Source organism: Pecten maximus, chromosome 9 (assembly GCF_902652985.1).
Source record: "Pecten maximus chromosome 9, xPecMax1.1, whole genome shotgun sequence".
NCBI classification, from domain to species: domain Eukaryota; kingdom Metazoa; phylum Mollusca; class Bivalvia; order Pectinida; family Pectinidae; genus Pecten; species Pecten maximus.
In genome coordinates, this window is record NC_047023.1 from 2,296,554 (window position 1) to 2,324,460 (window position 27,907).

A 27,907-nucleotide genomic window follows, 5' to 3' on the forward strand; every position below is an offset into this window, starting at 1 on the left:
ATCATATATGATTCTGAAATATTCCAGACAGCGTAAGAAAAATCTATGAACAACAATAGAACTTGATAAGTATATGATTTAACCTTAATGGTACACGTTCCCTGTAAGGGTTTTACCACATTTTGTGATCCCGACGATGGAATATCCCTATCCTACATACACACATAACGAAAGAGTATTTCTTTATTATATGACTACATATATGACGTCAGGGCTGTTATTGGAATTACATTCATTGTTCACAGCTATTTTGGATCGATGTTGATCCCGACCGCCATGACATGGCGTTGTTTCATTGGTGGCAATATTTACTGTGATTTTGGCAACTTCATGTGTGAACCAGCGAACAGTGACTCGATACGAGTATTCGATCTTTTCTGTGACATGGGATTATATGTGTTTGACCGGTTTTCTTGATGGAATGACGAAGGTAGGTCCGTCGATAACGACGATCATATTTGAAAGATAGGGATGACAGTTAGTTTTTACTATACACAAATATAGGCAATCAAAACAAATATTTCTTTTCTGATATGAACATCGAGGAGTGTTATTTTTACGGAATGCTCGTTAATTTAAGAGTCAGAAAACGTCTAATTCCAAATACACAAGTTACTGAGCAGGTCTAGAGTTAACAAAATTTCAAGCCCCTGAGCTGAGGCAGACGGAACTATTTCATCGGATTAGGTGTTTGACATGTTCTTAAAACTGTTTTATTAATGACTTTTATTCAAGTTCCTATCATTGCCCACTGATTATGTGTGTTTGCAGGTTTTTAATGGCAAGTGACAAACCTGTAGGGTAGGCCAGTCTACTATACCATTACAACAAGAGCTATTGGAGAACAGCAAAGCTCGTCTCTCAAATGTTTGTCAATAAATAACTTAAATATATTAATTGAAATGGTTTCGCAAATTGCATTAATAATATTTATATTGTTTACTTGATCAAATTATGTTTTGTGAATTCATGCAACTTTCAAAACCATGCCAATTCATACATATATAAATTATTTATTGACAAACATTTGGGAGACAAGCTATGCTGTTTTAGATTAAAACGATTATATTAAATACAAATGTAAATACTTTTGGACTTATTTCTTCAATTTTTTGACAAAATATTATCCTCATGAGAGTTGTCTGCCTTGAATTATGTGGACCGGTATAAATTGTCTAATGTGAGCATTTTCACATTGTTTCATTTTTAGTTTCAACCCAAGAAGGGATAGTGTAACTCCATAGGGACTCTTTTACCAAATATCAGCACCCTAGTACAATTAGAAAGTGATGTGTTAATAGCTTTCAACATTTGCACAAACAATTTAAAAAATGTGTTTTTTTCCTAAAAAAAATCTTTCAGTTTAACTCCGACATGGGATAGTTTAACCCCCACAGGGAACCTAATACCATGTATTACTATGCCCTCCAACACTCACAACATCAACTTAACACAAAGTCCAAAGATTTAAAAAAAACAAAAAAACACAGATTTAAAAAGAAAAAATCCATTTTTTTAAGTTTTACTCCAGGAAGGGATTGTCCTACTCCATAGGGACTATATTGCCAATTATCAGCATCCTAGTACAATTATAAAGTGATGTATTAATACCTTTTCAGCACTAGCACCAAAAACTTAACGCAAACATTTTTCTAAGTCGAAAAATTTTCAAAAATCTGTTTTTTTCCCAAAAAATCTTTTAGTTTAACTCCGGCAGGGATAGTTTGACCCTAACAGTGACCATATTACCATAAACTACTGTGCCTTTCAACACTTGCACCAAAAATTTAACATTTGAAAAACCAACGCCGACGCCGGAGTGACGACATAAGCTCTCACTCTTCTTCGAAGAGACGAGCTAAAAAGCATGTAGGCCTAGTATTCAGTACAGTAACGGAGTGATATTCACATTCAGATGAAACGTCTAATCGTTAACCATGTAACCATATCGGTTTATTCTTAGTATGATATACATATATTTATCTGACATAATTTATGTATTTTTATAAATAAGGCCAATGTTTTAAACCCGACACTGCCGATAAGCATTGTCAGACCTGTAAACACAAGCAGACGACGTTGTGACCCCTTGAGAATCAGAGCGGTCTAAAGCAAAGATGACTTCTTTGGAAATGTTTTATTAACGTTTGAAATGCCGGAATGCTTATAGCAGTACCCAGAACGTTATGTTAAAATTGTTAAAACGAATAAAACAAATCGTATTTATCATAGTAGGTCAGATAAAGATTAAACCAACAGTAATGAACTGACAGCAGACTGGGTGAGGTTAATCTTCAAATAAACAAAAGCGGTAGGCGTAATGTTGTAAAACAGATAGCTTTTTCTACCAACAATTTATTGCAAAATTGAGACTTATCTATATTTGATGTAAGAAATATTAATTTGTGTATAAACATCGTTATTTTAGAGATGAAATAATTAAACGATTATTTTAGTGTTAACATGAAGAATAACTTATTTTCAACGATCCAATAAAGTCTGTAAGTTTAACAGACTAACATTGTAAGGATGTTATGACAAAGCCACTTTATCTAACTCAAAACGGATGGTAGGAAAGTGGTCGCTTTAATTTAAAATACGTTATTGGCTACCACGACTTTGTAGGAGTAAAGTTTTTACCTTGTTTGGGTCTGCTCCTTTTTCCAAAAGTTTTCGAACTTCGGATATATCTCCAGATCCAACAGCTTGCCGCAATTCCAAATCGACCTGAATAATAACAATATAACCGACTATATACATTCAGATGTTACAATTTACAATGCAATAATTGAAATAATTTTGATGATCACAAATAACGAAGTATCAATTTTAACAATTAGACAACACAAAACAGACTGGTATCAGCATTGTGCTATATCGAGCGCATGGACACATAACTATCGTAAGGCGTCCCTTTGACTCTTAATCTATGATAATTGAGGACAGGTTCCGGGCTGTCAAATACTTTCAAAATGTTCAAACAATTGTGTCTTTACTTAATTCTTTTCAGAATTCGCATCCAAAAATGAAAATACGACAATGAATTCATACATTTCTAGAACATCACATCAATCCTCAACTAATCTGCGACTAAATTGCACATTATTACACTTGTTCTCAGGCTTTTAACATCGCGTGTACATGCACAGGGATTCGGCTTTAGATTGTGAGTAATTTATAACTTCAGTGAATAACCAAGCTCTCAGGTGACCGAATCACACACATACTTTACTAAATACAATTCCCATTGAATTTGTATTGCTAGGGATATGGTATTTTTTATCATAAAATAACAAATATTTGTTATTAATGAGTATTGTATCTTGAAAATGTCGTATTAATATAGATCAACATCGTATAGTCAAAACATTGTTTTAAACTATATTTTGTAATGCCTTGGCTACGAGAGTAGCTGACTGCTGTAACGACAATTTTCGTTACATTTTCGGTCATCGTTATTCTAGTTTGCTTTGCAATGCACCAGTCATTTCACTCGAACGAATCTAATGGTACCTTTAAGTACAAGCTTACTAAATATGAGTGAGGTGTAATCAAATATGATTGGTCTTGTTTCCATTTTGTCTAACTTATTATTTGAACATGTATGATTTGGTCAGTGTTTTGTTATCTTTACGACAAACATTTTCTAAGAAATCAGTGTTGTATCAAGCCATGTCTCTTGACGCATTAATGAGACACTGATGTATTTTGAGAAGAGACTAAAGGTCACGAGGCTCTCGGCCGGAAGAACGTTTCTTGCCATTTATTAGCTTAGTACGTTTACTTATTTTGATTTACTATAACTCGGAATGCTGTTGGACAGGTTATTTGTAGTCTGATTCGATTCCCTTTGTTATGTTGTAATTCACAGCTCAGCATATAATAGCAAGTTGAAGAATAGACGATAAGTCTAAATATCCTAATAAAGCGGTACATGGACACAGAAATGATATGAAAACTCACCAGCTATAATTCACTAGATCAGCTACAAATGCATGCTATCTGTACTAGTTTGTTTTGGGTTTATTTCTAAATATCGAGGTCTAGTAATCTGGTGTTTTTTTTTTTTTTTTTTTTTAATTTTGTGGCCACATATATACATCAGCGGTAATAGTCGTATTACACACACATACATATGTACAGCTGTAGCTACGAACAATCCGGTGCAGAATAATACTTAATACGAGCTGTAACATGAGTGGTTAGCGGGGCATGTTACCCCCTCCTCACTAGGCCAGCATCACATATATGATGCTGTGTTTAACGACAGGTTTCCTATATTTAGATAATACAACTGCATTTTCATAATTGTTACAGTTTTATAATGATAATGATAGAGGTTAGCATGACAAAGGCGTGTGGTATGTTTAAATACACATAGACTTGTATACGAACCACCGAGTACAAACTAATACTTAATACGAGCGGTAACGGGAGGGGATGATAGGACATGCTACACCGTCTTTACTAGTATATCTAAGCATCTATATAGCAGTCTTTAATCAGTTAATCTTGGTTTAAGTACAAACGACATTCTTCAAAAGTAGCACGCAATGTTAGAACTTGTCAATTGCAAAATTTTCTACGTGTAACAGTTTTGCTAGGAAATACAGCCGTTAAGAAGTATACCTTTTTACCGAATACGTGTGAGTTGTATATTGACATTATGAACAAAATAAAACACAATGGGTCTTCTCAGATAATAGAAAAAAAGTTGTCAGAGACCTAAGTGGCCATTGACCTCTTGTTTTTATATTGGAAAGGCAGCACCTTGAACGTAATACTTAAAAAATACAGACGATCATTCGTTGTCCTATCAATAACCTGTTAAAATGAGGATGTTGTCGGGGGTATTTCTTTGCATATTTCAGATTAACGCCACACCACACAGTTTACTGGTTCGGAATAACTGACGTCCATTTTTGTACTACTAGTATTTTGTTTTCATGCCATTTAGAAAACATTTATTAATGCGATTATTTCATGTCGATAATATATGGACATTTGAAATGTTCATGGACTTATTCAACATAACCAGATATTGCATTCTCAATAGAAGTGCATGTAATTAAAACAGGATCTAAAAGTAAAAAACAGCCAACTCACTTTGCGTTCCATAGTTCTGCTCCGTAGTGATACAACCTCTCTGGTGTTAGATAGATGATCACTGGGTCACCTGCATATAAAACATTGATGAATATTAGTTTAATTCTCGTGACATCGTTCAACACTGCTTTGGAACTCTCCACACAGGTGGTGAGAAATTAGTATACAGGTAGATCTTTCATCCGTATATAAGAGTTTAACATTTCAGTATTACACAGTTTGCACAAATAATGTCGCCTAGTCGAAATATATTGACATCTCCTTTTTTGTAGTCTAACTAAACGTACTGTTCTTCTTTCTCTGTTGGAAATATTGCAGCTAAATATTGAAATTGCATGTTTTATACGTGCAGATGCGAACGGACGATACACAGGTCTATAAGAACATTTGGCATGTTAATGATAACCACTTTGTGGCAGATCCTAACATTAGGATCGTAAATCAGTGCCTGACTTAAACAATAAGTGTAAACTTGCATCGAAATTGATAATAAAAAACAAACTTTGTGGATAATGCAGTTAAGTTTTCAATACACCACAGAGCATTTCGCGGATTGCTATTAAGAGGCTCAGTGCGAATGACTTGTTCTCTCATGAAAGGCCTAAGCCGGTCCTGGGTGACGTCACAACCAGCATGGAAGTACAGATATGCATCAAGACACTGATGTATGCATTCCGTTAATGATATATAAGGCAGGCAAACTTGAATTCAAATTTCAGCATATGTTAACAATTTGGTAGTTTAAAATAGATAAACTGGGCATGAATCGAGTATTGATTTCGTAAATGTGCAGTACAGTGTCATGTAACGAACATTATCGCTACGAAATAACTTCGTAGCCATAGAATGTTACCATACCAGATCCAAACATTTGATAATAGACGGATTTATCCAATATAACATGTATTTTGACATGTTTATTGTCGCGGTTAATGTATAAATAGAAATGAAAGTACGAGTTATTTCGCCTTTTTAAAATTAAATGTGTAGTGCCCAAACGGTTCAGAACATTCGCGAAAAACTTAATGATTTCAATTTCAAGTAATTAATTTGACTTATACAGAGGTAATGTCAATAAATAAACACAAGTACATATCGAGACTTAACGACATAATCTAATAATTATATTGTGAAAAGATCCCCCATAGGTGCCTTCCAATAGAAAAGTGAGTCCTCGTGATACACCAGGTCCAACTATCTAGTTAAATAATGACTCACTAATATGCCACTACCTATCGCTCCTATTTAAAAATCGGCTTTATGTCACGAGCGCCATAAAATACAGCTTTGTCAATAATGGTGCAGAGTACATTATTGTAGTTTAAGTTGGTCGAGAGCTTGTCACCTTTTATAAGGGTTTATAATGTAAATGAATGTTGGATTGTTTTGCGGTAGTTCACCGAAGTTATAAATTACTCACAATCTAAAACCGAACCCCTGTGCATGTACACGCGATGTTAAAAGCAAGAACAAGTGTAACAATGTGGAATTTAATCATGGATCAATCACTTGTTCTAGAAATATATGTAGTTCTTGCGTTTAAGCTTGCGACTTCTGAAAAAAAGTAAGTAAAGAAACAATGATTCTAAAAATTAGCGGTATTTGACACCCGGAACCTGTCCTCCATATAACATAGATTAAAAGTGGGACGCCACGGTCCCCCCCCCCCCCCCCCCCCCCCCCCCCCTCGATGCAATGTACTTTTCATTTTACTCTATAGGATATAAAAGGTACATGTACCTATAAAGTACTAGCATACTAAATAGGAGTGAGTTGTAATCCATTATGATCGGTCTTGTTTTCATTTTTTCTAGCTTATTATCTGAACATGTGTATTTTGGTCAGTTTTCGGTTATTTTTTCGACAAACCCTAACCAAGAAATCAGCGCTGTATTAAAACTATGTCTCTTGACAAATTAATGTATGAGACACTGATGTATTTTGAAAAGAGAATAAAGGTCACAAGGCTATCGGCCAGAAGAAAGTTTCTTGCCATTTATTCGCTTAGTACGTTTACTTATTTTGATTTACTATAGGTAAACTGTAGTCTGTTTCGATTTTCTTGACTCTGTTGTAAATTACAACTGAGCAGATACTATCAGGAAGAGAAATGGGCGATTGGTCTGATTATCTTCAATAAGCTGTACATGGAAATAATACTTTAAATGATAAGAGCTATAATTCATTATATCTCTTGGCTAGTGGATGTGACCTGGCTACCAAAACACCCTAAGAGGACTGGCTGTGTAATTCATTAACTATGTTATTTATTAGCTTTCTCTTTATAACTGTCGACAACTGTAAAATCTTTATAGCAAATATATATAACATATGTGGTTTTAGTACCAGTATATATGTAATGAAAATTTGTAATTTTCTAGATGCAATAAAGAATGAAGTATAGTAAGGGGCGATAACTCGTTATCGTTCCTTACGGAACGTAATGATAGTATGAGCTAATTCGCGATTTTTGCCGGCTATTGTAGCGAATTGAAAGCGAAAAAAATGACACATACAATTTTGATGGGCTTTTGAACCATTGTAAAACTCGGCTCGATCTAAGTATGGATGTATCTGGTATCCCTGTGGAAATTCGTATTTATGAGATATTTTGGGTCAAACATGCCAAAATCGTCATTTTAAGTAAGAGGTTCTGTTTAAATCGCCCTCAAAATTCCGGAAAAAATCCAGAAACATATATAATGTACATGTAAATAGATAAATGTTTCCTTAAGAAAACTGTCTGTTTAGTTTTTCGATTTCTTTAACAGAACGGTCACAAGATTGTTTTGAAAATTGCCTATTTTTTTCGACCTTTTCAGTATTTTTCCACTCCACAGGGGTAATTTCCTATAAATAGACCGGCTGTTTTGATGACGTAAGACCGGGGTTTCCATTCCGTTTAGCGGTTGAACAGATACACCGGGTAGGCATATCAAGTTATTAGCATTAACAAAATTATGGATCAGCTGGTTTTATATTTGTTTAGGGCGAATCATCTTAATGATGTCTTCCTAAGCCTGCAGAAACATAAACAGGTCCGTTAAGATTGATTATGAAATTTCTACGTAAGAGAAACTGTTGACACAACTGGTTTGGTCGGCGTGTCCGCATATATAAAGGACAACTATAGAATAACGCCATCCTGAACTCATCGGGTATTGTCGCTGAAATGATTCCCCGAGGAGTTCCGGATAGAATAACACCGGCGACTTCACGCCGCTTACTCGTTCAACTCAAGGCTTAAGCAGCAGACAAAGTGAGTTATATTACATTTTACCGCCAGGACCAGGACTTTTTAATATTATATCATATTAAAGGTGACATTGTAGGTTATAGCTGTTCTACTATGACCAAATTTGTTGCTTGATATGATCAGTAATGGTATTCATCGTCAACCCAGACCAGCGTTCAGTCACAGGCGTTTGAAGTTCTGACTGTAAACTGAGATATAATACCACATAAAAAAAATTATAGTAAATACCCTTATTTTTTATATGGTATTATATCTCAGTTTACAGTCAGAACTTCAAACGCCTGTGATTGTTTGTTTGTTTAATGAAATTACTGTTTCGTTAGGCCTAGTTGATATATGTTTATGTTTTGATATCTTGATCAGTTGTTTATGTCGAGGAGCAACGTTTCGAGAATCATATCACATACATATCAGCTTACGATGACACGAACTTTCAAGGAACTACTGTACATGTACTTCAGTACACACTAGCAGTATATTGATCAATTGGTTTTCAATAACATTTGTTTTCTCGAATTTTTAATGAAATATTTATATTCAAATGCTTTAGATTTTGAAATAAAAGTCTCTGACCTGCCCCTTATTTAGATGGTTCTTCGGACAGTGACAAATTATTTCATCTTTTGTATTAATAAGTAAATGAAGTACATTTTCAAATATATTTGCCTCAAATACCATACAACATATTTTAACCTTACACTTTCATGCACCGAAGAAAATAATATGCATGAAAGCTTTCCTGACAAATTTAAGCTAACATATTGTCAATTATTATGTGGCATTAAGTAAAATTCAGTTACTTTGGGTGTAGAAAGATGTTGTGTAATTTTTTTCATCTTTTGAAATTAAATTAATTTCAGCTTATTACAAAAAAGTTAAAGATGGAAAATTATTTGACAAAATCAAAGAGTAACCAGGTTTTAGCTATCACAATTTTACTAGTCGACTTTGAAATTTCATAAAGGGCCTGTTTCCAGTAATGTTAATTCTCCATAAGAGCCTGCCCCCGTATAATTTCTTATCTAGCTCAACTACAGTTTTTTTCTTTTCCGAAAAATAATTTTACACCTTTCCGACACCCAGATTTCATAATGTCAGTGAAAATGTATTTTTATGAATAATTCGCAACATAGTATAAATTTCTTTTGATAAATATTTCCAAAACATCGTGTTTATTCATAAAACATCAAACAAAAATTTTCTCGGATGAAAAAGCACTTGCAGAGACACAATTATGAAGCAAAATGCCATAAAATTGCAATTTTCTCCCGTTATATAGTTTTGGATGCAAATTTCCATCATAAAATCGGATAGAGCTTTACATATGTGTTTCATATGTGTACCAAAAATCAGCTAATTCCATATGGTGGAACGTTCTCATATCGCCGCCTGTATGTGGTTGTAAATTGAAAGAAAAGGATAAATGAGTAACAACCTTATCTGAAACCCTATTATATAGCTTATTATATACAAAATTTTATATTGAATATCGGAACGGATATTTTCATGACAGTTTTATGATATCTAACGACTAAATGACAGTATTGATATAAAGATTTACACTGAGGTCACCCTGATACATGAATACTGTTCTATCTCAAGTTGTCCTCTTTTGAATTATCTGATCATGTGCCCTTGTACATTTATCCGTATCTTCTTGTCTTTGTCTATACGTTTACGGAATCTTTGACTCGACGCTAGCTATTCTTGTCTCACTTTCCTTGTTGTATTGTCCCATCTCCAAAGCGTTGTGGCTCTGTCAGGGTTGGGACCCTGACTTGTCTCACTTTCTTTGTGCCGACCACGCCACATTGAATATATAGATTATCCATATGAAATACATTATTTTGTTCTAAGTAATCAATCGATTCTGCGCTTCTTGGAGGTATTGAATGTGATTTATTATATTTTCTTGTTATTTTGTGTAATTAGTTGTTCGTTATTTATCACACTTTTTCGCATAATTGTACCAAACTACTAAGTATTAGCTGTTTACAGCAATCATCGGTGGCTTGCTATTTTGTTACTTTATCGACGCTTCATAAACCAATCGTTATTGTTTCAAGGTGGAAGGTAAATGTGTTGGAGAAGGCTGTCAACTATACTTCAAGAAACGTAGTGGCAATAAGAACAGAAGTGCACGCAATGTAAATAGTCCACAATATAAATGGCTCCTAGATACGCTGGTGCAACACGGATTGATGTCAGCAAAGGAACAAGCACTTATTTACCAGAAGTGCTACTTGAAGTATCTTCGGAACAAAAATCAGCCTGAACCTGAACACGAGCAGAACCAGGAAATAGAGGAAGAAGACGACTCCCCGTCCCATATCCTGCCGTTGCTGACCCTTCATGATCTTTTGAATGGATCATCTTCACACACAAAATGCTGTCTCTGTCTTGTTACCTTTGCAATAAATGGAACAAAATCATCTGTCTTACCAAAACGTGCAAGACATCACCTGATCTATTCACACAAACTGTGGTATCCAACCTCATCCCGCGTCTGCTCCATTCATCTTATTGGTAACGACTTAGATCCGTCTACAGAGGTTGTCCTTGATGGTAGAGGTTCCTCGTCCGAAATCATTAATGAACTCCTAGAGGTGTCGCACGTCCTTTCACAGAACCAGTCTGCGTTTGCAATAAGCTTTTCTTCTCTTGATGACTCGGCATGCATGGCCTGGACAGGTTGGTCCAAAGATCAGTTCCTCGAAATCCACTCGCACTGTTCCCCGTATCTTTCATCTGGTATATATACCAAGACTACACACAATGCTCTATTACTGTTCTGGGTAAAACTGAAAACCGACATTTCCTGGAGTCAGTGTTCTTCTCCTTTTGGAATTTCCAAGTCAAGTGTGTCCAAAACTTTCCACTCCATAGTACAGGCATTAGACACATCGATAGTCTCACAATGTCTAGGTCCGGATCACTTGACAAGAGAACAGTTGCTCGGGCACAATACTGTCTTTTCAGAAGCATTTTTTTGGATATAAAGCCACTGCCATATTAGATGGCACCTATATTTATATCCAGAAAAGCTCCAACCACAAGCTCCAGAGAATGTCCTACTGTGGCCAGAAGAAGAGAAACTATCTCAAATTCATGAGCATCGCCTTACCAAATGGCTACATTCTGGACACAGTAGGACCATTCACTGGCAGCGAAAATGATGCTACAATTACAAAAAAAATGTCATGGACAAGCTAGTTACTTGGCTACAACCAGATGACAATGTTATCGTTGACCGAGGTTTTAGAGATGTCCCACCAGTTCTCGAAGCCTCTGGTCTCAATGCTAGCATACCGTCATACCTGAAACCCGGTCAAAGTCAACATTCTGACGTCCAAGCAAATCTTGACAGAACTATCGCCAAATCGAGGCGGATTGTGGAATCCTATCATGGTCGTCTGAAACACTGGACGTTCTTCCGAACGCAATTGGTGTCTAACAGCTTTATCAATGTCATCGAGGCTTTGCTTCGGACCGTCACAGCCTGTCTGAATGGTATTAGAGGACCGATCTACCAGAGATCTCCAGAGAGAGATGCCAAAGATAGGCTAATGGCTGAACGTATGAAGGACCGTTTGACAACACCGAATGGCTTAGCTCAGGGAGTCAAGACAGATCCGGATCTATCTAGACGGGAAAGGTCCGAGTTTGTCAAGATGGATGCATCTTCCGTACTGTTTCCCCGTCTCGATCTCGATTACTTGAGAACTATTACGTGTGGAACGTATCAGATATCTCTGGCTCCTGGTTACATTGCCGAATATTTAAGTGATGACGGAGACTGAGGTGTGGCTTAACCAGCACTCCCCATACCTTCTCCGATGTCAAATACATTCTCGACACAAAAGCCAAACGAAATATAACGTTTGGATACGGTTCCCCGTTTCACCCGATGATGAGGCCCCAATAGAGGACTACTACTGCCAGTGCCCAGTTGGAGAGAGAACGATGGGAATGTGAGCGCACATCTCTAGTATCTTGTACTACCTTGGGTATTACAGGGCGCTGGAAAACCCTCGACCATTACAACCACAGGTGAAGAAATTCCGACCAAAAACTTGAAATAGTTTTCCATGCGGCAACGGAGTGCATATGTCGAAAGTATGTTTGGGGCTCGATATGAAAGATCCCCGTTACAATGTGACTAACCAAACTTATAAATATAGGTATTATGCAATCGCCCGTAGCTATGAACACTCCCGTAAATTCGAAAACTAACAAAAATCATAAGGAACACGTTTTGTTTGTTGTTCTGTCTATTTGTCAGCTAATGTCTTCAACCACGGGGACTTGTGAAGTAGCCATCTTGGAATTTTTTTTATGAAAAAGTGTTTCTCTCACTTTTTTCATATCTGTGTACATATTCTCAACATACCGAGCAAATACTTTCGTGTTTTTGTTAATTATCTAAAGAAAGTCGAAAATCGGCAATTCAACCATAGGCTAATTCAACCCAAGATTTGAAAATGTTCCACCACTTACATGTTGATGATTTTCCCTCTCATCAATAGCATATTACGTACTGTTTAATAGGATAAAAATTGGTTTGCATCCAAAGCCCATAAAATGGTGTATTCTCTTAAAAGCACAGTTTTTGTGTCTAAAATTTTATCATCGAAAATGGCATTTTTGAGATTGTTTCTTCCATAAAACAGCCAAATGGCGCGATGGAAACATGATTTTTTGTCACAATCATGCCATGAATGTATTCTTTACGGTGACCATCATGACCATGATTACATTTTCATTAATATTTTACATAGCATGCACATTTTATCAACACTTAGACAGCTTCTGAAAGGTACAACTTTGAGGAGCCATAAAAAACAAACCAAGTGACCTAAATCTTTATACTTTATAGATTTGTGACCACAACGGCATGGACGATGCACCACCAACAGGAAATTTGAATCAGAGAAGAGGCCACTTTGGAAACAGGCCCTTAGTAAATTTTTAAATATCTATAAGTTACTTTATTATAAATTCCATATCAACATTTTTCAACCCTTTGCTTACATGTGCAAAAGAAAGCCATGTGCGTGAATCCGGTTTTGACAATTTTACTAAAATTAGCTAAAATTATGTCAATTGTTATGTTGCATTAAGTTAAATAATTAACTTATTTAGGGTTTAAAACCTTGTTTTTATTTTCATCTTTTTAATTTAAATCAATATCAACATATTAAAAAAGGTATTATTGAAAATTACTTGATAAAATCAAAGAATTGCCAATATTTTATTATTATTCTATAAGATAGTTTTTCTTCAAAATGTCATATATGCACATGTTGAAATTAGTAAATTTTCAAATATCTTTACCTAAAATACTATTTCAACATTTGTTTACATAAACCTGTTCTGACAAAATTATACAGTACTAAAATAATGTCAATAATGAATTGATTCATTTTGTCGCATTTCATTAGATTGCGAGAAACCTGTTGTAACAAAATTATACTTAAACAACTTAATTATCATGTCACATTAAGTTAAATTCAGTAATTCTGGGTTTAAAACCATGTTATAAAGGTAACATTATTTGTTTTGATACTTTGATTTTAAAATAATTTCAACTTTATACAAAAGGTATTATAGAAAATAATCAGACAAAATGAAAGAATTAATAGGATTTATCTAATAATCATACGTTTATCAAATAATCTCCTTGGAAATATCATCTGCGAACAGGTAAAAATCAGAAAATTTTGAGAATTCTTTTACCTCTAACACCATTCTAACTGTAACATATTTAATCAAACCTTTCGTTTACATATGTCGAAGAAAAGAATGTGCAAGAAATAAATTCTGACAAATTAAAAGAAATTGAACTATTATATAGTTATCATATCTTATCAAGTCAACTTAAATTATTATAGTTGGGGAACCATATACTGTATACATTACATTTTATTACTTTTGTATTAAGATTTATTTTAATTTACTACAAATGTTTTATAGAGATTATTTGACAATTTCAAAGAATTATATAACAGGATTTAAATATCAAAATTTTACAAAATAGTCTTCGAAATGCCATCTGCACACAGGTAGAATACAGCTGCACAGGGACCTGTGTAAATAGTTCGCAAAGTATGTTTCTGTTTTCAGGCCCACACTGCAATGGAAATATATTAACATCAGGAGGCGCATTCTACTTTGCAGGCCTCTGGCCACAATCAATTTCCCTCTTGTGTTCTACTGAAGTAAATATACTGTAGAAACAAAACAATAAAGAAGTTTGAACAGTTAATTGCAATTGAAGGCGTCACACCGCAGTAAATTGCGGTTGTCCTTGGACAAGACACTTTAAAGTACTTTCCTTACTGATGGTGTGCGACGGGCCTCCAATGTGTTGTTCAGTGAGATAGTCACCAACTACTACAAAGAGACCAACCTCAAAATAAAAGGGTGATTATCACAGAAAACATAGAAAATCAAACATGTAAGAGTAAGATATTTATTTTCAGTGCTGTCATGGTTGTGTCCTGGATGCCGGCATACGTACGACAGCCCACCTACATGTTGTTCGGTGAGGTAGTCACCAACTACTACAATGAGAACAGGCCCCAAACTAAGAGATGCCAGTTATTTTTCAGCAACCAGGCAAATTGCTATCAGATAAAAGGGTTAAAAAAAGTTATTAAAGAAGAAGAACATGGTTAATTGTACTTGATTAAGCTTCATTTACATAAAGTATTGTTCAAATTCACTTATAACAATTTAAAACTTGTTAATTACCTAATTTTCATCAGGGAAAGATAAAGGAGATAGCTCGCTCATCTAGTCATGGTGTTTTAAAATTAATTATCAATTATAATGTAGCAATTATTGATATTTCCCTTTCTATTCATGATTGATCGATCAAGAACTTTATAGTGATTCCAAACACTACTTATAAGAAGTTGCAAAATTTTCTAATTTGCATGACATGGACCACTGACACAGACACTGATCATGACTTTGAACAAAAGGGAAATTCTCAAAATGCCATTTTATTGAAATAGATTTAGCAAAAAACCAAACAATTTTCCTTCTCTATTTGTATTTTGGTTCCACTGGCAAATACAAAAAAATGGGATTTTCCTCGCGCAAGTATGAATTATTTACCTTTTCCTCCAAGATTGAAATTGGGCTGAGTTAATTCCCATAAAATCATGAAGATTTACATCTGAACAAGTTAATCCCTATATTTTGAGGAAATTCGTCCAAATTTAGATATCGTCCGATTGCAATGAAATTTGGTATGTAGGTACATCATGGGACATCGGTTACTTTCGTAACCTCAATTTAGGGGGCCGCGGTGGCCGAGTGGTTAAGGTGTACCGACACTTTATCACTAGCCCTCCACCACTGGGTTGCGAGTTCGAAACCTAACTGGGACAGTTGCCAGGTACTGACCGTAGGCCGGTGGTTTTTCTCCGGGTACTCCGGCTTTCCTCCACCTCCAAAACTTGGCAGGCCCTTAAATGACCTTGGCTGTTAATAGGACGTTAAACAAAAACAAACCAAAACTCATTTTAACTTTTTTTTTTAACAAAGTGACAACCATTTCCTGACTTCTGATTGTTCCTAATTAAGATATTGTCCTATTTTAATGACATTTGATTTGAATGTACATCATGGGAAACCAGTCACTTTCGTAGCCTGATTTTCACATTTTAACAAACTGGTCGCCATTTTCTGACCTCTGATTGGTCCAAATTGAGATAGTGTCCAATTTTAATGACATTTGGTTTGTAGGTCCATCGAGGGACATTGGCAACTCTTGTCACCTCACTTTCACATTATAACAAAATGGCCACCAATTACTGGCCTCTGATTGGTCCAAATTAAAGTATTGTCAGATTGTAATGAAATTTGATATCTAGGTACATCATGGATGTAACCTCAATTTCACGTTTTAACAAAATGGCCACCATGCATCAACTGAGCTCTGATTGGTTCAAATTTAGATATTGTCCCATCTTGATGAAATTAGATATGTACGAATTCGAAGGGGTTGCCAGACGTTTCGCCCCAATGTCACAATGTCCCATGCCACAATGTCCCAATTTTTTTCTTAATGTCCCAAATTTCTGTCACAATGTCCCAAGGAGGGTGTCACAATGTCCCAAATTATTCGGGACATTGTGCCTGTCATTACCACAATGTCCCAAAATACCTTGCCACAATGTCCCAAATGTTACCACAATGTCCCAAAAATATTTCTCATGTTTTAAATAGATGGAAAGTTGTGAGAGTGAATATCGGAACGTATATATCATGTTTCTTTTGATATTTTATTAAGTACGTCGGGATTTATATATCGGAACGTATATATATCATGTTTCTTTTTCTATATTCTTAAGTTCAACGGGGCATATATATCGGAACGTATATATCATGTTTCTTTTTATATTTTATAAAGTTCAACGGGGCATATATATCGGAACGTATATATCATGTTTCTTTTTATATTTTATTAAGTACATCGGGATTTATATATCGGAACGTATATATATCATGTTTCTTTTTTATATATTCTTAAGAACAGAACCATAAACAGATAACATCAAAACGAAATATGACATCTTAAATCTATCCGATAAAAAAATTACATGCCTTAGAAAACCAGTTTTCAAAGTCATATGTCCATGGTGTTACCAATATTATCGTAGTAATAGATGTAGTTATGTGCAATATACATTAGAAATATTTTTGGGACATTGTGGTAACATTTGGGACATTGTGGCAAGGTATTTTGGGACATTGTGGAAATGACAGGCACAATGTCCCAAATAATTTGGGACATTGTGACACCCTCCTTTGGACATTGTGACAGAAATTTGGGACATTAGGAAAAAAAATTGGGACATTGTGGCATGGGACATTGTGACATTGGGGCGAAACGTCTGTAATTCGTCCGGATTTAGATATCGTCCTAATTTGATGAAATTTGATATATAAGTTACATCAAGGACACCGGTTTCTGTCGTAGCCTCACTTTCACGCTTTAAACAAAATGGCCACCAATTCCTTGCCTCTGATTGGTGGAAATTTAGATATAGTTCGATTTTAATTTAATTTGGTAAAAGGAGGCACTAGGTGACTGCAAGTTCAACTGTATTTTTGTTTTTGTTTTTTGTCTTAGGAACCGCACAGTCTTTTTTTGGTCGAAACTTAGATATTGAGCGGTTTTGATGAAAACTGCTGAAACAGAGTTATCGCCCCTCACTACGCTTCATTCTTTCTGTGACATCCTTCAGGTGTCACCTCACTAGTTAAATATAATTACATTATTGTGACTATATCTTAATGTTAGTGATTATCTCCCTTCTCACAGTTCATTATATCAGATATGTCTGATTAAATACATTATATATATATATTCTGTTATCTATGTAGCGTAAATGAACATAATTCTTTGTTTACTTTTTTTTATTATTTATGCTTGAAATTTGTTGTGTACTATGTACACATGGAGTACATTGTTTTTGTATTACATGTAACTACTGTTTTGCTATTGTTTTGTATTATCTAAATCTTTGTAAGTATGAATGTGATAGATATATAACTTGCCTTAAATCCTAGACGTAGAGACAGACAGACACATCAAGTGTGGTGGCATTTTGATTTACACTAAAAATAATCTTCTTATTAATCGTAGAAACGACCTAGAAACTGAAAATATTGAATATATGATTCTAGAAATCAACACTTTAAACCAAAAAAAAAATGTTTCTTTGTTGCTTCTACAGACATCTGAACAGTACACTATTGGAACAAACTTGTACAGACCTCCGATACAACAGTAGAATATTGGCACAAACTTGACAATATATTAGATAATCTCACCAATACTAATCATAACATTATTATTACTGGTTATATTAATGTTGATCTGTTAACAATGAAATCTACTTCTCATCTTTCTAAACTCCTAACTAAATATTAACTAAGAAATCTCATTCAAACTCCAACACGATTTATAGATACTACTGCTACATAGATAGATGTTTTTATTACCAACAATGTGTAAATATCTTTAATACAACAAAGGTTTCTCTCTGTAGCATGGTGTTGGTAGTAAACATACTACATAATATATAGAGATATATATTTCTATCTCTAGCAAGTTTTGTTTGTGTATATTGTAACAACATGTGTGAGTGAATCCTTGTTGATTATTGTATTACATACAAGTCATTATTTATAGGCCTTACAGAAAGATGCTGTCCTTTACTTCACTAAAAATTAATGCTATTTTTATGAATCATAGCAATGCCAATGGACTGTTTAATGAATTATACCTTCTATTTATGTATTGGAAGGACGTATGCGGTTCCTCCCTCCTCTTGTATAAATACATTTACCTTCAATACTTTTACAATTATACTTTAGCATCAAAAGAGGGAGTCTAACATCTTTCGGTCAGGTCTAACCTGGAGTTTTTTCTGGAAGAAGACTTAAATAGGCTTAGCCTGTTGTCTGATTCTTTTGTTAACAATGATGTATTTGCATGCATAAATATTTGTATGTATTGTTAGTAAAATATTGTGAAATATAAATTCACTAGATCCGCTACAAATGCATGCTATCTATACTTGTCTGTTTTGGTTTTATTTCTATATATCGAGGTCTGGTGATCAGGTGTGTTTTTAAATTTCTGAATTTAACGGTCACATAAATACAGTATTTCACACACATACACATGTAAAGCTGTAGCTACGAAAAAATCCGGCGCAGAATAATACTTATACGAGCTATAACAGGAATAGTTGGCGGTGCATGTTACCCCCTCCTCACTAGGCCAGCGTCAGATGTATGATGCTGTGCTTAACGACAGGTTTCCTAAAGTCTAGATTAGACAACTGTACTTTTAAACTTGTTACAGTTTTTGATGATAATGACGTAAGCATGACAGAGGCGTGTAGTATTTTTAAATACACATAGACATGTATATGAAACACCAAGTACAAACTAATACTTAATACGAGCTGTAACGGGAGAGGACGATAGGGCATGCTACCCCCTCTTTACTAGTATATCTAAGCATCTATATAGCAGTACCCCCTCTTTACTAGTATATCGATGCATCTCTATAGAAGTCTTTAATCAATTAATATTGGTTTAAATACAAAACGCATTCTTCAAAAGTAGCACGCAATGTTAGACTTTGTCAATTACACAATTTTCTACGTGTAATAGTTTTGCTGGGAAATACAGCCGTTATGAAGTATAACATTTTACCGAATATATGTGAGTTGCACATTAAAAACAAAATAAAACATAATGTGGCCATTGACCTCTTGTTTTTATATTGGAATGATAGCACCTTGAACGTAATCCCCAAAACATACTGACGATCATTCGTTGTCCTATCAATAACCTGTTAAAATGAGGATGTTGTCGGAGGTAGTTCTATGCATATTTCATATTAACGCCACACCTCACAGTTTACCGGTTCTGAATAACTGACGTCAATTTTGTACTACTAGTATTTTGTATTCATGCCATTTAGAAAACATTTATTGATGCGATTATTTCATGTCGATAATATATGGACATTTGAACTGTTCATGGACTCATTCAACATAACCAGATATGGCATTCTCAATAGAAGTGCATATAATTAAAACAGGATCTAAAAGTAAACACAACCAACTCACGTTGCCTGCCATAGTTCTGCTCCGTAGTGATACAACCTCTCTGGTGTCAGATAGATGATCACTGGGTCACCTGCAAATAAAACATTGATGAATACGAGTTTATTTATCGTGGCATCGTTGTAACACACCAATGCTTTGGAACTCTCCACATAGGTTGTGAGAAATTAGTATACAGGTAGATTTTTTAACCGTATATAAGAGTTTAACATTTCAATATTACACAGTTTGCACAAATAATGTCGCCTAGTCCAAAAAACTGATATCTCCTTTTTAGCTCTCTGGACAGAGTCCAGGAGAGCTTACGCAGTCATTCTCAAGTTTTTGCCGGAAGTAGAATTATTAAAATTTTGTGGACAGATGATATCAGAAACAGTGGGACTGTCAGAATGGATTTCAAGACACATGATTGGGGTCGACACGAACTAGATTTGACAAGAAATTTGAGTTGTTTAATGTTTTCATTTTCGAGTAATCGTCAATTTATGGTGTCATTTTGGACATACTCGGTGTCACCGGGACATGCCGAGCGTTACTTTGGGGAGTTATGAGGCAAAGTTCCTATATCAACCCACTGTAATGTGTATATAATAATGTGCTGAAACACACGTTTCCCTGTGCCGCTGCAAAAATTTGCTGCTATGCGTGTTACTTTATATACATTATGTCGTCTGCTACAGTGTACAGTGTCTTGCGAGGTATACGTATACGTCCCTGTCAAACACTGATATGAAACATTACTATGTATTCTTAGTATTTCCAATTGTTTATGAATGGATTTTGACAAAATCTGTCCATTTGTTATAAAATATCCATAGTGTCTTCTCATAATATTAACTTAATTTCTTGAAAGCAAGGACTTTTCTGCATTGTTAACTTCCGTGTGACGACCTTTTTTGGAATTATGTAACGAAATAAAATCATATTAAAATAATAAATTACGAAGTATGATTATACACACCGGGAAATAGTGCAGGTATTATGAGATTATGCAGAAGACAATTCTCTACAAGTACACAAAAAATCAACAAAAATGATCCAAATGATTTTCTCAAATCAACATGCTTACTTGATGTAAACATAAAATGCATGAAATAATTAGGTGAGCAATACAGGCCCTCTGGATGCAGAGAATGGTCAAATACAGTGACGTGCCAAAAGTCTTTCAATTTTTCTTCCTTTGCTATATATTCTTTGCATTTCCACATTTTTTCAATGAAATTTCCTGACATTGTTTATGAACAGATTTTGACAATATTTCGTCATGTTATGAAGAAATGTCCATAGTTTCTTCTCATAATATTTATTTATTTTTCCGTTGAGTATTTATGGAGCAATACAGAATTGTCTACACTGATAATTTCCCGTGACGCCATTTCACTATATGACGTTACTAAAATAACGTCGAAATGGCGTTCAAAAAATTAGGTATTGTAAAAAAAAAATATGATTTCTCTAGTCATATACATCGGAAAACAGTGAAAATATTATGGGATGAAACAGGAAACAATTCTCTATCAGAGTACAAAATTTCATTTAAAACGATCAATACACAAAGTCAGGAAAATTCATGGAAAAAATTGAAAATACAAAGAATATATAGCAAAATTTAAAAAAAATTATTTAAAGACTGAAATTGGCACGTAACTGTATATACAAACAAGCTGGATTTCAAATAAACGTCCAGAGAGCTACGAGGCCCTTGGCCTCTTGTTTGTAGACTAACTAAACGTATTGTTTTTCTTTCTCTGTTGGAATCATTGCAGCTAAATATTGCAATTGCATGTTTATACTTGCTGATGTGAACAGACGATACACAGTTCTATAATAACAGTTGACATGTTAATGATAGCCATTTTGCAACAGGTCCTATCATTAGGATTGTAAATCAGTGCCTGACTTAAACAATAAGTGTGAACCTGTATCTAAATTGAAAATAAAAAAAAACCTTTGTGGATAATTCAGTTAAGTTTTCAATACACCACAGAGCATTTCGCGGATTGTTATTTAGAGGATCAGTGCAAATGACTTGTTCTCTCATGAAAGACCCAAGCCGGTCCTGGGTGACGTCACATCAAGCATGGAAGTACAAATATGCATCAAGACACTGATTCCGTTAATGATATATAAGGCATGGAAACTTGAATTCAAATTTCAGCATATGTTAACAATTTGGTATTTAAAAAAGATAAACCATGAATAGAGTATTGATTTCGTAAATGTGTAGTACAGTGTCGTGTATTGAAAAATAGTGTACGAAATAACTTCATAGCCATAGACTGTTACCATGCTAGATCCCAACATTAGATTATAGACAGATTTATCCAATGTAACATGTATCTTGACATATTTATTGTCGCAGTTGATAGATAAATATAAATGAAAGTCCAAATTATTTCGCCTTTTTTTTAAATTCAATGTGCAGTGTCCAAACGGTTCAGAACATTCGCGAAAAACTTAATGATTTCAATTTTCATTTTTTTTTAAGTAATTAAAGTTATACAGGTAGCAGTGTACAGTAAAAATGCCCAATTCTGAAAAATATGGCACAGTTAACCCTACTTATAACCTCTAATAAAGTAGATATATATGTAATCTGTACAACATTTGCAATTTTGATACAGCTCTGAAGGATAAGTCAATTTATATTTTCTGTGAATACCATGGTTACAGCTTAAAAATATTATGATTTTTGACCCCAAATGACAATTCCCTAGACAATATTTTTCTGAATCTTATTTGAAATTAAATATCTCTATCCCAAACACAGAATTAATCTGGTTTTGACATATCTGGTAAATTAAGTTTTTCTGTTATCTCGGCTTTTCTTTGGGCTTCGATTTTTCGCTGAAGGCAAAACTAAATTTCCTGTGTAAAACACTTGCGGAAAATCCGGAACAAGTTATTAATTTTTGTTTCAACAAATGTGAAGCCTGTATGTACTACTTCATACTGAATATACCAATTATAGTGTACATTTTTATTTTTTTCATTTTGTATGCATATCATAATACAGGAGTTATTTGCTTAATAAAAAAATCGCCCCTGGCCAGCCTGTCCTACCGTAGTGTGCTACCACAGAGGTAATGTCAATAGTACATATCGAGACTTAGCGACATAATCTAACAATGACCTTGTGAAAAGATCCTCCATAGGTGCCTTCCAACAGAAAAGTAAGTCCTCGTGATACACCAGGTCCAACTATCTAGTTAAATAATGACTCACCAATATTCCACTACCTATCGCTCCTATTTAAAAATCGGCTTTATGTCACGAGCGCCGATAAAATACAGCTATCTGAATAATGGTGCAAAGTACAATATTGTCGTTTAAGTCGGTCGAGATCCTGTCACCGTTTAAATGTACGGCGTGATTACCTTACGCTATCGGTACTCTGCCTGTATCTAATCACAAAGGTAAACATTGTTCCACCCAGCAGTTAGATATGACACCAACATCGAAGCCATAATGTGCACACAGATATCTTAGATGTCTTACACAGATGTCTTACAGTGACATCGGACTGATGGACCACATTATACACATTTCGAACTTGACACCTTTACTTGTTAGATTAAAGTCGCATCAAAACACTTGCGTGACATATCGCACATCACTGAAAAAGAACACATTTACCATAGCGACAGGTAAAGGACACATACAACAATACGTCAGTATAATGACACCTTTATCACGGCGTCAGGTAAAGGACACATACAACAAACATTATCATAAGGACACATTTATCACTGCGTCAGGTAAAGGACACTTACAACAATACGTCAGTATAATGACACCTTTATCACAGCGTCAGGTAAAGGACACATACAACAATACGTCAGTAAAATGACACCTTTATCACAGCGTCAGGTAAAGGACACATACAACAATACGTCAGTATAATGACACATTTATCACAGCGTCAGGTAAAGGACACATACAACAATACGTCAGTATAATGACACCTTTATCACGGCGTCAGGTAAAGGACACATACAACAAACATTATCATAAGGACACATTTATCACTGCGTCAGGTAAAGGACACTTACAACAATACGTCAGTATAATGACACATTTATCACAGCGTCAGGTAAAGGACACATACAACAATACGTAAGTATAATGACACCTTTGTTACAGCATCAGGTAAACTTCACATACAACAAACATTATCATAAGGACACATTTACCGCAGCCTCAGGCAAAGGACATATACAAGAAACTTCATCACAAGGACGCATTTGCCCTAGCGACAGGTAAAGGGCGCATACAACAAAACGTAATCATAATAATACATTTATCACGGCGACAGGTAAGGGACGCATATAACAAAACCTCATTATAAAATACATGTATCACAGCGTCAGTTTAAGGACACATAAAAGAAAACGTCACCAAAAAGACGCATTTAATTCATGATCGAGTTAAGAACACGTAACACAAAACGTCAATATAAGGACATATTTATTACAGTGTCAGGTTAACGACATAAACAAACGTCAATATATGGACGCATTTACCAAACCGTCAGGTTAAGGACACATGACACAAACGTCAACATAAGGACATATTTACCACAGCGTCAGGTGAAGGACAAATAACACAGACGTCATTATAAGGACACATTTACCACAGCGTCAGGTTAAGGACACATAACACATACGACATTATAAGGACGCATTTACCACAGCGTCAGGTGAAGGACACATAACACAGACGTCATTATAATGACACATTTACCACAGCGTCAGGTTAAGGACACATAACACAGACGTCAACATAAGGACAATTTACCACAGCGTCAGGTGAAGGACACATAACACAGACGTCAACATAAGGACAATTTACCACAGCGTCAGGTTAAGGACACATAACACAGACGTCAACATAAGGACACATTTACCACAGCGCCAGGTTAAGGACACATAACACAGACGTCATTAAAAGGACACATTTACCACAGAGTCAGGTGAAGGACACATGACACAGACGTCAATATAAGGACACATTTAACACAGCGCAGGTTAAGGACACATCAAGCAAAATGGTATGGTATTGATACATTTATAACAGCTCAGGTTAAGGACGAGTCAAACAAGACGTTTATATAAGGATATTTCAAATAAAACGTCATCACAACGACACATCAACCAAAACGGGATAAATAAGGATTCATTTGTCACAGCGTCAGGTGAAGGACACCTAACACAGTGTCAACAAAGAAATACAGGATATCAACATGTACCACAGTGTTAACTCACAAATACAGTATATACCACTCTGTCAACACACAAATGCAGTATATACCACTCTGTTAACACATGGATATGTATACTGTACATGAATACTGTATTTACAAAAGAACCGATGTATAACATACCTATAGAGAAGTATAACACATGCGGTAATAAATACTATCTCAGTAGATAACATCATCCGTATTATAATAACCAGTTTCGGTCATAAACCAGCCACTGTCCATTATACAAACTAATGCCGTGACAATAGGGTAGCTATCAACCTATAAGCGTAACAATAATATTCTACAAAGGATGTTGGTAGCAATTGTGAGTGAAGTTATCATCGACCAACTCTTTTGTCAGCAATAATTTAAACTCATTCGAGGAAGATTGACAACACTTAAATTAAGACTGATCCATGAGTGGTAGGATTCTATTGAGCAGGGAAGATGTAATCAGCTCATTAAGGTTCATGCAAATAACATATCACGTGGTATTTTACAATCCTATACATCACTACTCTGGTGATTAAATAACATATCACGTGGTATTTTGCAATCATATACATCACTATACCGGTGATCAAATAACACATGATATTTCACAAGCCTATACATCGTTTCTCTTGTGATCAAATAGCATATCACGTGGTATTTTACAATCCTATACATCACGATACCGGTGATCAAGTAATATATCACGTGGTATTTTACAATCCTATACATCACTATACTGGTGATCAAGTAATATATCACGTGGTATTTTACAATCCTATACATCACTACTCTGGTGATCAAATAACATATCACGTGGTATTTTACAAATATACATCACTATACTGGTGATCAAATAACACGTGATATTTCACAAGCCTATACATCGCTTCTCTCGTGATCAAATAACATATCACGTGGTATTTTACAATCCTATACGTCACCTTACTGGTGATCAAGTAATATATCACGTGGTATTGTTCAAACCTATAACCACTATGCTGGTGATCAAGTAATATATCAAGTGATATTTTTCAATCCTATACATCACTACTCTCAAATAACATATCACTTGATATTTTTCAATCCTATATATCACTATTCTAGTGATCAAATAGCATATCACGTGGTATTTGACAAGCCTATGCAACACTACTCTGGTGATAACATAATCCAATTGTAGTAATTTTCAGACAAATTAATTAACAAAGTAATATTAAACATACATTGAGATTACATATTTTTAATGTTTGATTTCTAACTTGTTCAAGCCTGTAATAATCACTGAAAATAAAATGAAACGTGTATCCAAACGAACGTTTTAATGGTACGTGTAGGTTACTACCTGAAGTACATTGCTTAATTTTTAGGTTTATATTAGGTTCAAGTTATACAGAATGTATCATGCATACGCTGTTTCAGTAGATAACATCATCCGTATTATAATAACCAGTTTCGGTAATGAGCCAGTCACTGTCCATTATACTAACTAATCCCGTGACAACAGGAATATTCTTAAGAAATGAGAATGGATGTTGGCCAGCAGCTATCATTCTACTCTGGTGATAAAATATCCCATTTGATGTCAAATAATTGATTTTCATCAATAAATAACATTTGAAATTATTATATGGAAGCTTGCTTTTGTCATTAGATATGTGATATCGATACAATAATAGAAACGTCCTTTTAATTGTGGATATTATTGTATTTATTTAAGATGCGTAAATCTATTATAATTTAATTTTATACGATAACAAAAGTCTGATAACACATTTTGCTTGGAGGAAACTACTGAAACTAGTACTCAAAATCAACTGCATAGACTGTAATGGGAACGCGTCTTCACTGTGTGTAGGCATTATTCAAAACAACATTCTACCCCGTCATATTTCACTCACCTGTGATGCATACAGTTGTCCTACATGAACACAAAATTTAGCAGACGACATACACTAAACGAGGAAACCTAACTCACCAACCTGTTGTTGAACTCTGTTTTAACCACAGTCATGTGCACATATATGTATTATGTATATACGGATACATTTATGCTCATGCAGACAACTGTTCAAATATAATATGTCTGAATCTCATACATTTGTACAAGGACATATTAATAATATAAACATAAACTCAAAGTCCCCCTTATGTCTTATGTTTCACAATAGAAATCATATCATACCTCCTTAATTAAGGTAAATATCCATGTGCAGTTGTAGGGTGTGTCAAATCGACTCTTTGTTCTGTAGTCGATCTTTTACGATGAATCACGCCCAACATTGGAATTCTCGATTTCTTGATACGATACCGCAAGTCATTATTTGGTAAAACACAACCTGGCCAGAAGCAGGTAAGGAATTTGCCAGGATACAATTGGATTTAAAACTTACATCTTGCCCTTTACTTTGGTCATTGTGACCAAGTCTAAGCCAGACGTACTGTAGGTCAAGGTCAAGTTGGGTTTTACCTGGAATAACGAGACACCTTCCAGCCGTGACGGTTACGCAAAACAAATCTATCATGTTTTTTCTATAAGTGTAAATATAGACAGGGCTTCTATCGTAAATGTCTGAATAGCGGTTCTTTAGTAAATGTCTCCAATCGCAGTTCTACAGTAAATATATGTTATAGAGTTTCTACGCTAAT

General features: G+C 34.9%; 1 long non-coding RNA gene across 1 annotated transcript; it reads right to left on the reverse strand.

Annotated features, from left to right (window-relative positions):
• Positions 1-1,695: 1,695 nt before the first annotated feature.
• LOC117334137 lies at positions 1,696-27,673 on the reverse strand. The gene is made up of 4 exons (XR_004534042.1): positions 27,444-27,673; positions 20,026-20,095; positions 5,107-5,176; positions 1,696-2,727 (listed from the first exon to the last, which is right to left on the reverse strand). It is a non-coding gene; the product is annotated as an uncharacterized LOC117334137 (long non-coding RNA).
• Between the last annotated feature and the right edge of the window lie 234 nt (positions 27,674-27,907).